This window comes from Drosophila kikkawai, chromosome 3L (assembly GCF_030179895.1).
Source record: "Drosophila kikkawai strain 14028-0561.14 chromosome 3L, DkikHiC1v2, whole genome shotgun sequence".
NCBI lineage: Eukaryota > Metazoa > Arthropoda > Insecta > Diptera > Drosophilidae > Drosophila > Drosophila kikkawai.
This window is the reverse complement of record NC_091730.1, coordinates 23,709,716-23,725,207: the sequence shown is the minus strand read 5'-3', so window position 1 is coordinate 23,725,207 and position 15,492 is coordinate 23,709,716. Positions and strand designations below refer to the sequence as shown.

Sequence of the window (15,492 nt, the reverse complement as noted above, 5' to 3'; positions counted from 1 at the left end):
GCGTTGCTAAGCAAGATTTATGAGTCGCCCGAGGGGGGGCGTGGCATTGGCATAGCCCTTGGTCCATGGTCCATGGCTCCTGGACTGGTTATTTATTTTTTTTTTCGGTATTTGCCAAGGTCTTTCGCTTTGTTTGCCATCTTTTGCGGCCTCCGAGAAGTTTTCAACTGGCCGCAAGGCCGGTCTCTCAGCCTCTGAAGCCGTCCTGCTCATCTGTGAGGTCTGTGGCATTTAAATAATTTAAAACATTTGAGCATTTTGGGGCAATTTGGTTAATGGGCTGTGGAGGGAAAGGGTTCGACTCTAAAGTCCCACAGCATCAGCTCGTAAATAACGCCGAGCACCCGATAACCATTGGGCTGTCTCAGCTGCCTAATGTGCACTATCAGGATAAGGATATCGAGGGAATACGCCAAATAAGGGTGAAAACCTGGCTTAAAGGGGCGCCAGCTTAAAGGACATGTGACGCAGGTTCGTGCAACGCTCGCTTATGTGGCGCACTAGTTCAAGGACTCGTCCAACTCGCTCCAACCCAATTACGCAAAAACTACACAAGCAAACTCTTGCACACATACGGGTACACAGAGAAGAAACTTAATAAAAATATACAAAATATATTAATAATAAAAATATTAATATTTTAAGTTAGTAATTTCTATTCCAAATCATAACAATTTAAAATGTGTTTTTGGACAAACTTTGGAAAATGTTTTAAGATCTTAAAACGAGTATATAACTTTTATGAATATTTAAGGAGTTATTGTAAGCTTCCAAAATGAAAATACTTATCATTTATCATTATTTTCAACAAGTTCTCCAAGAGTTAAGCATTCAAATCCAACTGGTAAGACCTATGAATGCTGCACAATTAATAAACTCAAATCACTTTGTCAAACTGCTGCTGTTTTCGCTTTCGCGCCGTGTACGGTCTTGTAATAAATGGCATCCAACCTGCCCTGGCAACCTTTAACCCTAAAAATGCGACCCGACCTAGAAATGTGTGTTTGCTCGCCGAACCGCACCGCGCTCCCCAGTCATCACTCAGTCACTGGGTGGCTCTCATAGGGGTTCCATTTTTTCCACAAAGCTGCTATGGCGTGCCATGAATTTTTGTTTATGCTTGCGGGCGGAAGATAAACACTCGCACACTCAAACACTCACTCACACTCGGTTCGCGAAAATATGTGCCAATGCCAGGGGATTGAGGAGGTGAATGGAATGGGTGCATGTCCTGGCTGACTGACAACGACATAACCACAAGCAGCTAGCGCAGCTTATGCAAACGTTCAAGGACACGTGGATGCATTGGTGTTTGTGAGGCGCCTGCAGGTTATGCAACACTTTTTGTGTTTGCCATGCCTCTGCCGTGTCCGTGTGTGCGTTTAAGTGTGCGAGTATTGGCCCAAAACTCTGGCTTTAATTGCTGGCAATTTGTCAGGCTAATTTGCCAAATTTGACACCTCAGCGAGCGCACACACTTGCGAATTAATGACGTCAAAAATAAAACTCGCTCGGCTCTCTCTCTCTCTCTCTCTTGCTCACTCCCCTGTGTATGTGTTTTGCAGCAGCAGCTGTGTGCGTGCCTGTGTCTGTGTGTGCGTGCTGTTTTCACTTTCACTTTCATTGATTTTCAAGCATCGCAAATGAATGCTGGTCACACACTCAACACCCGACTCTGGGACTCACTTGTATTCGCACTGGCTCAAAATTGAATTAAGCTCATTCAACTTTTTTTAAAACTATTTTCTGTGTTAACTTTTCGCGGGAATTATTTGTGATATATTTATTTGTATTTTTGCTGAACACTTTCTCTGGCTTTTCTCGGTCGCGTAGCTTCTTTGCGTGGCATCATTGGCGCTCCGCAATTTTCAACGTCTAACTGCGCTCGCTGCCAAAACTGAACTGAGCTTCGGTCCCAAAGCGTTGCCATGGCCAAAAGCAGCAGCAGTGGCAGCAGCAAAATGCTGCTAAAACTGCCTGTTAAATACTGGTAACAGTTTAGCAGTTGGCGGCGCAGGCGCAGTTCCCAAAAATAAATTTACTCCCCGCCGCCTCGCCCGCTTTTATGTCACAGTTCGCATCACACTGTTGCGTCCTGTTTTTCACGCTCTCTCTCTCTCTGCTTGTGGCCTTTGTTTACATTGCTCGGCTCGGCTGTTCAGGCATTTTCGTATTTTCGTCCTGCCTTCTATAAATAAAGTTACGCATACGCCACGTGGGCCTGGCAAGGTGAGAAGCCATCAATCGCGTGATTGATTGTGGATATCTATTTTTGGCGTTAACTGAAATTTCTAATGGCTACTAAGACAGGCCACGTGTCGAGCAGATTAGTTTATAAAAGTCAATTTTAATATAGTTACTTGGCAGGACCTATGGGAAAATGTTTTATAATATATTTGTAATGCTATTTGTACGGAGCTTTACTTTAGTCCAATATCGCTGACATTACTTGACCTTTGTAAGACCTTAGAAATAAACTTAAGAGGCTGTTGGATTTCTTCTGTCTCAGTTTAAAGCAACAGCAAGGGTGTAAACTGGTTAATTTAATAGCCAAGATATTTATGGCAATGCTTTTTGTTGATATTAAAATTTTACATGGCCTGCTTAAGCTGTCTCATGAAAATTACTTTGTAAAACTTAAATTACCAAAAATTACGCATACGACATGTTCGCCCATTTATATTATAAATTAAGGCAGAATATCTAAAAGCTTTATTTTTACACTTCCAGCACTAACCGACAACCTCCAATTATTAGTTGGCCACGTGTCGAGCAAATGACTTTGCACAACTCAATTTAAAGACCACAAATGCCCCAAAGAATAACTCGAACACGTTTTTGTCCGTAACATAGTGTGCCTGTGTGTGTGCCTGTGTGTGTATTTGTGGTAGCAATTTTCACGCTGATTGGTTTCCAGTCATTTTTCCTTGTTGCCTTCGCCTTTCATTTATTTTGTTCTTTTGGCCATACACAAAAAGTCAACGAGCCAAAGCCAAATGTCAACCAGCCCACTCCCCTTTCCGCGTCCTTTGTGCCTTCAAGGACCTTCGGAATTTAATAATGAAATAGCCCCGTCCTTGGCCTGCGAACAATTTTCAATTTTCCACTTTCGGCTTTCGGCGTTTTGGCCTTCGGGCGAAAATGCGTTTGATAAATTTCCCAACGAAATCGAAACAGGGCAAACTTTTATTTTCCCTTTTTTTTTGGCCACGCGTAGCATCACGCACTTGCAATTGGCAGTGGCAATTACTGCAGTAGCAGTGGCAGTGGCAGCGGCAGCTCCTCAAATAATCATTTGCTATAACTAATTAAAAGTTTTTCTTGTGCGGGAATAATTTCATTACATGACCAACTTTTTTTCTGACGCAGTTTCGCTGCGCTCGATCGATTACACCACCATACAGAGTTGGATGTGCGCCATAAATAACAACAAGTTAGGCACTTTCCCTATTAGGGGCGTGTCCCTGTGCCTCCGGGACGAGAGTTAAAGTTAAGGATGTGACTGGGAAGGGATGCGAGAAAGGCTCGGCTGCGATTTTTATCAATGAACGATGGGCGACGAGACAAAGTTATTATGCGAAATCAGTGGGCGGCTCGTCCTTGTTTGTCCTTGCGTGGGAAGATTGTTGCTGCTCGCTCTGGGATGTGTGTCATTTGGCCTGGGATATGGGCTTGGTTTCTTAATGTCGTTCGCAGGAGTTGGGGCAAATTGAATGCCATCTTAAGAAGTTGGTGGCATGTGATCAGGGACTTAAAGGCATTATTTGGACTCTGAATAAATTGTTATTTTGCTTTCTAAAAATAAAGAGTTAAGAGTTGAACTTTAAAAAGAATTTGGGTTGGAAAAAGACAGGAAAACCTTGTTAACTTGGTATGAAAATACAGTTGTAGATTAATTCTCAAGGTACAACATATGCTGTATCATCGTTCGCCCCGAATAGTCCTGGGGATCTAAGTGTGCCATCGCGGAAGTCCCGCCTGGCTGTCACTCAGCTTGCGGCCATATCGTTCTCGATTGAGTGCCAATCGAGGGGAGATACTGGCTGCCTGGGAGCTTTTACGACATCGGCATCGAGTACCCGGGCTAATCATAACCGATACCCGATAACTATGGCCATCTATACGCATCCGGCAGTTTGCAAGTTTTCCTTTTTGTGTTTCTGGCGGGTGTCGAGCGTTCGCTGCTCATTAGAGGGAAACTGTTGCCGGCCTTCTGCCTTCTTCGTCCTGCTCGAGCTGGTTCTTTTATGGCGGGGATGTGTGCCTGGCGCACTTACACTTAATTGAATCCTGCGGGCGTGGTGGATGCTGTCGAGCGGACTATGTGGTAGACGGCGGAGGGAGGGTCCCTTGGTGAGCCCCTGAGGCATGCGGCATGCCAAAGCGTTTAGCAACCAAATACGCTTTGCTCCCGATTTGCCACCCATGCCATGCCGCCCGTCTTTGTTGTTGTTAGGGCTCACATCCTGCCGCCGGCGCATCCTGCTTCGGCTCTTGCTCCTCTTCCATCCACATCGACATTCTCATCCGCATCCGAGTCCACATCTACAGCCACATCCACATTCGTTGGCAGTGAACCTGGGAGGAAGGAGCCACTGAGCGAGCGAGCGAGCGGCTCTAATTCAATTAGCAAGTTCAGCGCCAAAGCGGCAAATGGCTCGTTAAACACGCTGTGTTTTTGTAGTCCCCGGCAAACCCCGCACTTCACCCTTCTCTAAAATACACTCCAATTAATTTAGATTACTTTACAATTATTAGATCACAACAAATATATTTTATTATGTTAAAGATTATGATTGATGCAGTGTCCTTATTGGCTAACATTTTAAAACAATTACTAATAAAAATATGTAATTCATTAATTAATGGTATAGGAATAAAGTATTTAAAATTGTTCTTAAATATTCACAGTAGCTGATAAAGTGTTGATTATTTTGATTATTTTTTTATGAGAAGAGTTGAGGTACTAAAATGTTCTATCATATTCTTTCTAACAAAAATTCTTTTAAAACAACTTTAATAATTCTTTAATTTTATACAAAAAAATATTTTTTATTAATGAATTAAAATAATATTGAAGAATATATGCTAATATAAATACATTTAAATTTGTATTGCGAATCAATTTATAAATTTACCTTGTTCATACTTCATTTTCTTATTTACTTTTTAAATATTATCTGGCCTTTAAATTGTTTAAATGTTTTAATATATTTAAATTTTATATTTTCCTTCAAGTGTGCTCACTTTGCATTTAGCACCTCCCAGTTCTCTGCGTCTCCTGTCGCCGGGGCTTGTCCTCCTGCTTAATGACACTTCACTTGTGTTTGCTCGTTTTTTAAACATGTTTTATTACATTTTTTGCGCTAGCTGGCGCCATTTTCATGGCACCGGAAGTTGCCGCACACAGCCACATACAACACTGCAGCCATATAGTGTGTGTGTGTGTGGCAAAATGAGCAATGAGTAAATGAGCAAAATGTTATAAATTGCCAAAAGTCCGCTTTAGTCCGATCCCTTTGCCATTCTCCTTCCCCTCGATGATTTCCGGAGCTTTTCTTTGTTCTCAGCGGTTTTTTGTTCCCCATTTGGTTTGCAGATAATGCACGGGCAAATCTTGTTCACTTTGGTCAGTGACCAAAAGCAAATGTGGACGCTGTGGGAATCGAGCCAGTGTGGCAACTCGATAAGTTTTATCGCCCACATTTTTCAAACAACCGGGCTGTTAAAGTTACGATCCTGCCAAATCGCTAATATGCGATAGGACCTAAAAAAGACCACAAAAATTCGCGAACAGGATTTTTGCAAGCCACGGTCACATTGGATCCCCTCACTTCCGTTCTCTTTCTCACAAGGCGTCCCCGAGTTCGGATTAATTTTTGTCGATCCTAAATCCGCAAGCATCGTGTCGATCCGACAGTATTTGTTAAAGCGAATCATACCCATATTAAGTAAATTTAGTGCTCTAACGTATATTGGTAAGCTTGTGTGAATAATCGATCGCCGGAGTGCTAATTTTGCCTTTTCAAAACAGCGTCAGCCGTATCGGCAGAGTCGTCCAAGCGACCGGCATTGTTTTTGCCAGCAATTGCCCACCACGTGAGGTGGCAGTCATTTGTGGCATTCATCGTTGGCATTGTCTGTGGCTTCTCAGCGGGATCAACGCCACGTGTCATCGGAGCATTCGCACGCACAGCGTGGGGCTGCGCTTCCCATTTCGGCGGCCATACACGTGCCGATTGCGGTGATCCTCGATTTGGATTTTCTTTACCGCCTCGCTAACGTGTCACCGTTCCCTCACACGGCGCGCATATTGGATCGCCGTTCCCTCACACGGTGCACATATTGGATCACCGTGCTTTTCTTCGGCGCACCTATTGGATCGCCGTGTGTCTTTTTCGTGGCCACATCGTTCTTTGCCACATCGCCGTGCATCTTTGCCACATCGCGTGCGCTCTGCCGCATCCACACCTTGGCGGGCTGGTCTCGTTCCGCTCACGCCTCACGCAAGGGATTGCGGCCATCCCTGTCGCACATAGTGCGTGTCATCTTCATCAGCGCGAACGACGGAAGTAGCATTACATATCCGTATTGAGAGCTGGTGGCTGATCCGGCCCACACTCTGCTCCAGGAGCGGATAAACATGAATGATAGTGTCTAAAATATAATTAATTTTGCATATAGGAGCTTTTGATTTAAGAATTCGTACTTATAAACCTTTTCGGTCGTAATTTAGCAATTTTTTTTTTGGGAGATTTGGCAATTATAATATCGTTTTGTCCCTCAAATAACTTAAAACACATACAGCTACACATCACCAGTCATCAGGCCTGCTGACGTCGATGGAGAAAGCGTGAGTACGGCCTAGCCGCAAAACAACAAAATAAAACTGAACCCATCCTTATAATTTCGCCAAGACTTCTGAAATAGTTTGCACATCTTAATTAACTAATTGATTCAAAAGAATATTAATAAGTTAATCTATTTAATGTAAAGTAAAAAAGGAAAAAGCGTTCTTTCTTATCTTAAATTTTATTTCCTTTCATTGGATCTAAAACAAACTGACTCAATAAGAGGTCTCGTAACGTAAATAACGTAAACTTAGGCTTAAGGATTAGATTTAGGAAAATGTCTTTCAATATTATCTCAGCCTGCAATTATATGACTTTGAAAATGAACTAATTTGATATCTTGTTGGGCACCTAAGGGGATGTAGAGCATTGGTTGTATAAGGGTGGAGCCTGAATGGACTTCACAGGTTGGGAGGGTTTAGATTGAGGCCAATAACATCGGAGCCTCATCTTCAATAGGTACACTTCATTCGTCTGATTCATATTATTTACCATATCCCCAGCTAGAGTATCTCTGTCTACAATATTAGTTATGTAGCACCATTGTTCATGTCAACACAAAACCCACGCCCATTTTCCCTGAGCCTGCCGAGCAGAAAAAGTAGACAGAGCGTGTTGAGGTGGACAACGCTCGGTGAGTGTGTTTGTTACATAATTAATTGGCGCCCAAACGTTAAGGCCAGCCCGATGCCTGATTAGGCACCTGTCGTTTGACAGCCGAGCTTCCCGTTAATATTCAAACCATCCACTTCTAGTTTCCGTTTAGTATTTCAAATTCTGTCCTGGAATTGATGGCATCTGGATAGGTTCGGAGCCATACCGGAGGAAATGTAATACTTTTAACTGTTTTTTTTCTATCAGTTCGGTAATAATCGAACATTATAGTTAAAAGAACATTCCAATTTGAGTAATTGATTCCTTGGAATTATAGTTCTGATTCAAAGTCGGTTCTATACCAGGATTTCAATATTCAAACACTACCTTCTTATCAGTTAGGATCGAGATTTTATCTGGCTGGATAGATTCGGCTAGTTACTCTTCTAATTGGTAAGACAAAATAAATTGATATTTATTTTACTACCCTTTATTTACATTCCGTTTACAACATTTGTACCTATTGAATGACACAACCAATTGCTATACTACCCAGGGTAAGACCTAAACTGCATTTCTCATTTATCGTATATCGTATTCATCTCGAACGACCAGTTTGTTTTCGTTATATCGTATCTTATCTTATCTTACCGTATCTCATTTCGTTTTTTTGTTTTATATTTCGAAAAGCGTCAAAAATGTTGACACACAGCAATGAAAATTTAGTAGATCTTCAGACTGATGAGTCTGCAAATTGCATCATCTGCAACGGACCAGTGTGTAATCTGGATTTACTTGAAGCCCGTTGCAAGCATTCTTTCCACAAGCTTTGCCTTGACAATTATAGCAAGAACAACGACAAATGCCCCAGGTGTGGCCAAACTTTCTCTCAACCCGAGGTAGGACCTCATTCGGCTCCTCTTAGTAGATCTCAGGGACACAAGGTACAGACACGTTCAGCGTCGCGAAATGCGGCAAAGCAAAACGGTGGTTCTGAGCAAAATTCACTGCAGGAAATTCGTAGCGAGGGTAACTCAGACTCGAGGGTGGTAACGGAAGATCACGTGGAAAAATTGATTCAGAAGTCAATGCAGACCTTCCAAGCTAACATGCTACAGTCAGTTACAGAACAAATAACTTTGGCGTTCACACAATTGAATAGGTCCACATTTGCCAATAATGGACAAGGTGAGCCGCAGCGAGATTTCAGTCGAGACGGTTCCGATGCCAACTCAGATCGAAACAACATTCAACAGGCTAGGAATTCACCAGATTTTCGCAGTGATCGAAGTGATCTCTCTCTGGATCGACCAGACAGAATTTCGAATATTATATCCAATTGGCGTATTAAATTTAGTGGTTCAGCTAACGACATTGCTATAGAAGATTTTATTTACCGTGTCAATTGCCTCACTTCACAATGCCTGAACGGCAACTTTGAACTTCTCTCCCATTTTGCTAACTTACTGTTCGCAGGCCCTGCATTAGCCTTTTACTGGCGCGTTCATAGATCGGCAGATAACATGAATTGGAACTTGCTTTGCAGGCGTTTAAAGGAAAGATATCAAGATCAGAGATCTGATCGTGAGATTAAATGTGCCATGCGTAGACGCAAACAGGGTAACACGGAAAATTTTGATGACTTTTTGGATGCAATGCTTTCCATCGCAGATTCCCTTCGTGAACCAATGCAGGACAGTGAAATTGCGGTAGAAGTTCGTCATAATCTCAGACCGGAGATCAAGCACGAATTATTGCACATTGACACCCCAAACTTAGCAACATTGCGAAAGGAGTGTCACAGGCACGAAGAATTCTTTCTTAACACCCGAATGAAGCCCATTCAACGTTCGAACCCAAGCAAGCGTTTCGTTAACGCAATTCTGCAGGAAGAAGATTCAGAATCTCAGTCGGAGGAAGAACGTGAGGTCGAGGATGAAATTTGTGTAGTTAAGACGGCTGAGAAAATTAAGTGCTGGAACTGTGAGGAAACAGGCCACAGTTACCACAATTGCCTTAAACCTCGTCGTATTTTTTGTTATGGTTGTGGAACACCGGAGGTGTATAAGCCCAACTGTGCAAAATGTAATTCGGTTTCGGAAAACCCCAAGAAGGACATTCGTTACGCGAAGAAAACGGATGTCCGCCGCTAGCTTCGAAAATACCAACAGAACCAGATTTTGTGGCAAATGATGTTCATTCCATTTTGCCTACCTTTCAACCAGACATATCAGAAACCAAACCTTTTAACCCATACCATTTGCGGGTACAGGAGTACGCAAAGCGTAAATCCCAAATTTTGCAAGCTAATCCTGTTTATCGTCGCAAACAGCGATCTTCACGGCGAATTCGTAAATTTTGGACTCGTAAGCGATCATTAAATCGTTTTATGATTTCCTCAATCGCACAAAACAAAAGCGATATTCGGCCTTTTACAAACATAGAAATATTTGGTCAACCGTATTTAGCTCTCTTGGACAGTGGCGCCAACAAAAGCGTTATAGGTGGTGAGCTAGCAAAACAAATAATTTCAGCTAAGCCGTTTAATAAATTTAAATCGGTAGTGAGAACCGCTGATGGGCAATCGCAATATGTTGCAGGCACGATACACATTCCCCTGACTTATAACTCAATTAGTGACAACTTTGAATTCCTGATAGTACCTTCGATAAAGCATGAAGTTATATGCGGAATGGATTTTTGGCAAAATTTTGGCATTTCGATCAAGCAAACAGTTGCGATCAACGAAATTAACTGTGAACCGGAAGAACACTCGAATAATGTGAGATTGTCCGATTTACAAAAATCAAAATTGCAGAAAGTAATAGACTTTTTTCCATCATTCGAGAACGAGGGCTTAGGATTAACTAGGTTGTTAGAGCACAATATCGACACATCCAATGCAAAGGCAATAAAGCAACGATTCTATCCACTTTCACCAGCTAAAGAAAAACTTTTATGTGAAGAAATCGACCGCATGATTAAAATGGATGTCATCGAAGAGGCTCCTTCATCGCCTTGGTCTTCTCCAGTTATCTTGCACATCAAGCCTGGCAAGGTACGATTTTGTCTCGATGCAAGGAAATTGAATGCAGTCACGGTGAAGGACGCATACCCCATCCCTATAATGGATGGATTGCTGAGTCGACTTCCACCCGTACACTGCATATCCAAAATTGACCTCAAAGATGCCTTTTGGCAGATCTGTTTAGATCAAGAATCTCGTGCCAAAACTGCTTTTACCGTTCCGAATCGTCCGCTATATCAATTCAAGAGGATGCCTTTTGGATTGTCAAACGCTCCACAAACCATGTGCCGATTAATGGACTTGGTTATTCCCTATCAATTAAAATCGCATGTGTTAGTCTACCTCGATGACCTGCTTGTTTTGTCAAACAACTTCGAAGAACATCTTCTGCATTTATCCGAAGTAGCTACCCAATTGCGTAAGGCTGGATTAACAATAAACGTTCAGAAAAGTCAATTCTGCCTGAAAACTGTAGACTACCTTGGTTACCTGGTGGGTGAAGGTACTCTTCAAATAAATCCAAACAAAATCGCAGCCGTGAGCGAATTTCCGGTTCCGAAGACCCAAAAACAGCTCCGAAGATTTCTTGGTATGACTGGTTGGTACCAGCGGTTCATATCCAACTATTCCACAGTCATTTTCCATCTGACGGAACAACTACGTGGCAAAACACTAAGTTGGAACGATAATGCCCAAGAAGCTTTCGAAAACATCAAGGCCAAGTTATGCTCTGCTCCTTGCCTTGTTCATCCCAATTACGACAAACCATTCATTTTGCAGTGTGATGCTTCACTACATGGAGTGGGTGCAGTTCTAGCTCAATGCGACGATTCCGGTTGTGAGCGTCCCATAGCGTTCATGTCCAAAAAGCTAAACAAAGCCCAGCGTAACTATACAGTTACGGAACTCGAATGCATGGCTGTAGTGTTAGCAATTAAAAAGTTCAGAATGTACATTGACGGTCATAGCTTTAAGGTAGTAACCGATCACTCAAGTCTTCGATGGCTAATGAACCAATCGGATCTAAGCGGTAGATTGGCAAGATGGGCTATCAAGCTACAGGGTTTTTCTTTCCAAATCGAACATCGCAAAGGAACCGAAAATGTGGTGGCAGATGCTTTGTCTCGATCGTTCGAAGAGATTGACATCTCTGCAATAGACCTTGAAATTTATCCCGAAATTGACCTATCATCAAGCGCTTTTCAATCGGAAGAGTACTCCGCTCTCAGAGACAAATTCAAATCTCTAAAATCACCGGATTTCAAAGTCATAGATGAGTTCATCTATCATCGTGCAACGTTCCCCAATTCTTATGACGTTTCACCAGACGATTGCTGGAAACTTTTCGTTCCTGAGTCGTTGCGTCAAAGTGTAATTAGTTCGGCTCACGACCAACCAACATCTGCTCATTGTGGAATGGCCAAATGCCTAGAGCGTATCAGACGACGTTTCTATTGGCCAAACATGGTTATCAACGTTCGTGATTACATTCGAAATTGCGAAACATGCCAGACCACAAAATATCCTACCCATTCTTTAAAACCACCAATGGGAGCACAAGTGCAAAGTGAAAGGATATTCCAAAGACTTTATCTCGATTTTATAGGGCCATTTCCGCGCTCCAAGTCCGGCAATATTGGAATATTGATTATTCTTGATCACTTTTCCAAATTCACCTTTCTAAAAGCAGTGAAAAAGTTTACGGCTAAAGTGGTCATCAATATATTGCGCGATGAAATATTTTCATGCTTTGGTGTACCCGAAACAGTCGTCAGTGATAACGGAACTCAATTTAAAAGCCGTGATTTCTCTGACTTCCTTTCGAAATATGGCGTTCGTCATATGTTTACTGGTGCCTATGCTCCACAATCCAACAGTGCTGAGAGAGTCAACCGTTCAATCAATGCTGCTTTAAGAGCATATATTCGCACCGACCAACGCGAATGGGACACATTTCTCAGTAGCATCAACTGCTCTCTTCGTAACTCGATTCACCAATCCATCGGTTTATCGCCTTATCATGTTGTTTTTGGTCAACACATGATATCCCACGGTCATGACTACAAACTGCTGCGTAAACTAAACCTTCTTGCAGAAGGCGAAGTAAGCCTGACAAAAACTGACGAATTCCAAAGGATTCGTTCTAACATCGGCAAACATTTGAATAAGGCTTACGAGGCAAACCAAAAGTCTTACAATCTTCGAACAAGACCCCGTTCTTTTGAGGTTGGCCAAGAAGTAGTCAAAAGGAATTTTGTACTTAGCAACGCAGCAAAGGATTTTAATGCGAAACTCGCTCCTGTAGGTATCAAGGCCCGAGTGAAGGCAAGAATTGGACAGTCAATTTACCTCTTAGAGGACATGAACGGAAAGGAACTGGGTAGATTTCATGCCAAGGATATCTGGTGATTGCTCTTGATTCCTTTTTCAGCTTTTATTGTTAATCACAGGGACTAAAAATCAAAGCTGTGGTTGTGGGAATCGAGCCAGTGTGGCAACTCGATAAGTTTTATCGCCCACATTTTTCAAACAACCGGGCTGTTAAAGTTACGATCCTGCCAAATCGCTAATATGCGATAGGACCTAAAAAAGACCACAAAAATTCGCGAACAGGATTTTTGCAAGCCACGGTCACATTGGATCCCCTCACTTCCGTTCTCTTTCTCACAAGGCGTCCCCGAGTTCGGATTAATTTTTGTCGATCCTAAATCCGCAAGCATCGTGTCGATCCGACAGTATTTGTTAAAGCGAATCATACCCATATTAAGTAAATTTAGTGCTCTAACGTATATTGGTAAGCTTGTGTGAATAATCGATCGCCGGAGTGCTAATTTTGCCTTTTCAAAACAGCGTCAGCCGTATCGGCAGAGTCGTCCAAGCGACCGGCATTGTTTTTGCCAGCAATTGCCCACCACGTGAGGTGGCAGTCATTTGTGGCATTCATCGTTGGCATTGTCTGTGGCTTCTCAGCGGGATCAACGCCACGTGTCATCGGAGCATTCGCACGCACAGCGTGGGGCTGCGCTTCCCATTTCGGCGGCCATACACGTGCCGATTGCGGTGATCCTCGATTTGGATTTTCTTTACCGCCTCGCTAACGTGTCACCGTTCCCTCACACGGCGCGCATATTGGATCGCCGTTCCCTCACACGGTGCACATATTGGATCACCGTGCTTTTCTTCGGCGCACCTATTGGATCGCCGTGTGTCTTTTTCGTGGCCACATCGTTCTTTGCCACATCGCCGTGCATCTTTGCCACATCGCGTGCGCTCTGCCGCATCCACACCTTGGCGGGCTGGTCTCGTTCCGCTCACGCCTCACGCAAGGGATTGCGGCCATCCCTGTCGCACATAGTGCGTGTCATCTTCATCAGCGCGAACGACGGAAGTAGCATTACATATCCGTATTGAGAGCTGGTGGCTGATCCGGCCCACACTCTGCTCCAGGAGCGGATAAACATGAATGATAGTGTCTAAAATATAATTAATTTTGCATATAGGAGCTTTTGATTTAAGAATTCGTACTTATAAACCTTTTCGGTCGTAATTTAGCAATTTTTTTTTTGGGAGATTTGGCAATTATAATATCGTTTTGTCCCTCAAATAACTTAAAACACATACAGCTACACATCACCAGTCATCAGGCCTGCTGACGTCGATGGAGAAAGCGTGAGTACGGCCTAGCCGCAAAACAACAAAATAAAACTGAACCCATCCTTATAATTTCGCCAAGACTTCTGAAATAGTTTGCACATCTTAATTAACTAATTGATTCAAAAGAATATTAATAAGTTAATCTATTTAATGTAAAGTAAAAAAGGAAAAAGCGTTCTTTCTTATCTTAAATTTTATTTCCTTTCATTGGATCTAAAACAAACTGACTCAATAAGAGGTCTCGTAACGTAAATAACGTAAACTTAGGCTTAAGGATTAGATTTAGGAAAATGTCTTTCAATATTATCTCAGCCTGCAATTATATGACTTTGAAAATGAACTAATTTGATATCTTGTTGGGCACCTAAGGGGATGTAGAGCATTGGTTGTATAAGGGTGGAGCCTGAATGGACTTCACAGGTTGGGAGGGTTTAGATTGAGGCCAATAACATCGGAGCCTCATCTTCAATAGGTACACTTCATTCGTCTGATTCATATTATTTACCATATCCCCAGCTAGAGTATCTCTGTCTACAATATTAGTTATGTAGCACCATTGTTCATGTCAACACAAAACCCACGCCCATTTTCCCTGAGCCTGCCGAGCAGAAAAAGTAGACAGAGCGTGTTGAGGTGGACAACGCTCGGTGAGTGTGTTTGTTACAACGCAGCAGCCACCTATCCTGGCCCCCAGGATAATTATGAGCTATGTGTGGAATGCTGGACGCACACACAGGTCTACGTTTAATTTATGCACAAATAACCCGAGCAAATTATTCGCTTTGTTCCGCAAATGTTTTTCGAGTGAATTGTGTTTGGTCAGAAGTGGCCAAAGGGGTGAAGATATGGGCAAACTTTGGCCGGCGTTTCATCTTCCACTCCAATATCTGTGGGGATTAACAAGCGTGTGTGCTGTGGCTTCCCTTTGGCACCCTTCCCCGCCCAATTTTCCACCCCCTTCGCCCTTTCATTCTGGCCATTCTAACCATAATCGCCTTTTCTTGCCACTTGCCGGCATATGCCCATCGTTAGCTGGATATCCTGGCTGTCTACGGCCAGGACCAATCCCCAATCCGTTTGCCCTTTTCCCGGTTAGCCTGTGCCTGGGTTTTCCTGGGCTCTCCTTTTTGCTTTTCACACATTTACTAGTTGGGTTTCAGTTTTCGCTTCGACCAGTCCTTTTTTTCGTTCGCTCGCTTTTTTTTTGTCGGCAGCTGCAGCAACAAAAGTCCATTATCCTTTTCGGCGTTATCGGTAATCAATTTCAGTGGACCATCGCAGCGCAAAAAAGTTTTAGCCTCGAGCAGCGGGCCAACAAAAGCGATAGTTGCAGGAGTACATCCTGCAACAACAGCAACAATAACA

At 42.9% G+C, this 15,492-nt stretch overlaps 1 protein-coding gene and 1 long non-coding RNA gene across 2 annotated transcripts in view; one reads left to right on the top strand and one right to left on the bottom strand.

The window, feature by feature from the left end:
* Positions 1-1,882, bottom strand: part of LOC108083632 (uncharacterized) — a 47,509-nt gene extending 45,627 nt beyond the window's left edge. The window contains exon 1 of the mRNA XM_070285576.1: positions 1,687-1,882. The gene's annotated coding sequence lies outside the window, so the exon portion shown is untranslated. The remainder of the gene's footprint in view (positions 1-1,686) is intronic.
* Positions 1,883-5,663: 3,781 nt separating this feature from the next.
* On the top strand, positions 5,664-14,467 carry LOC138928311 (uncharacterized). The gene is made up of 2 exons (XR_011444815.1): positions 5,664-5,978; positions 6,035-14,467. It is a non-coding gene; the product is annotated as an uncharacterized lncRNA (long non-coding RNA).
* The last annotated feature ends 1,025 nt before the right edge of the window (positions 14,468-15,492 follow it).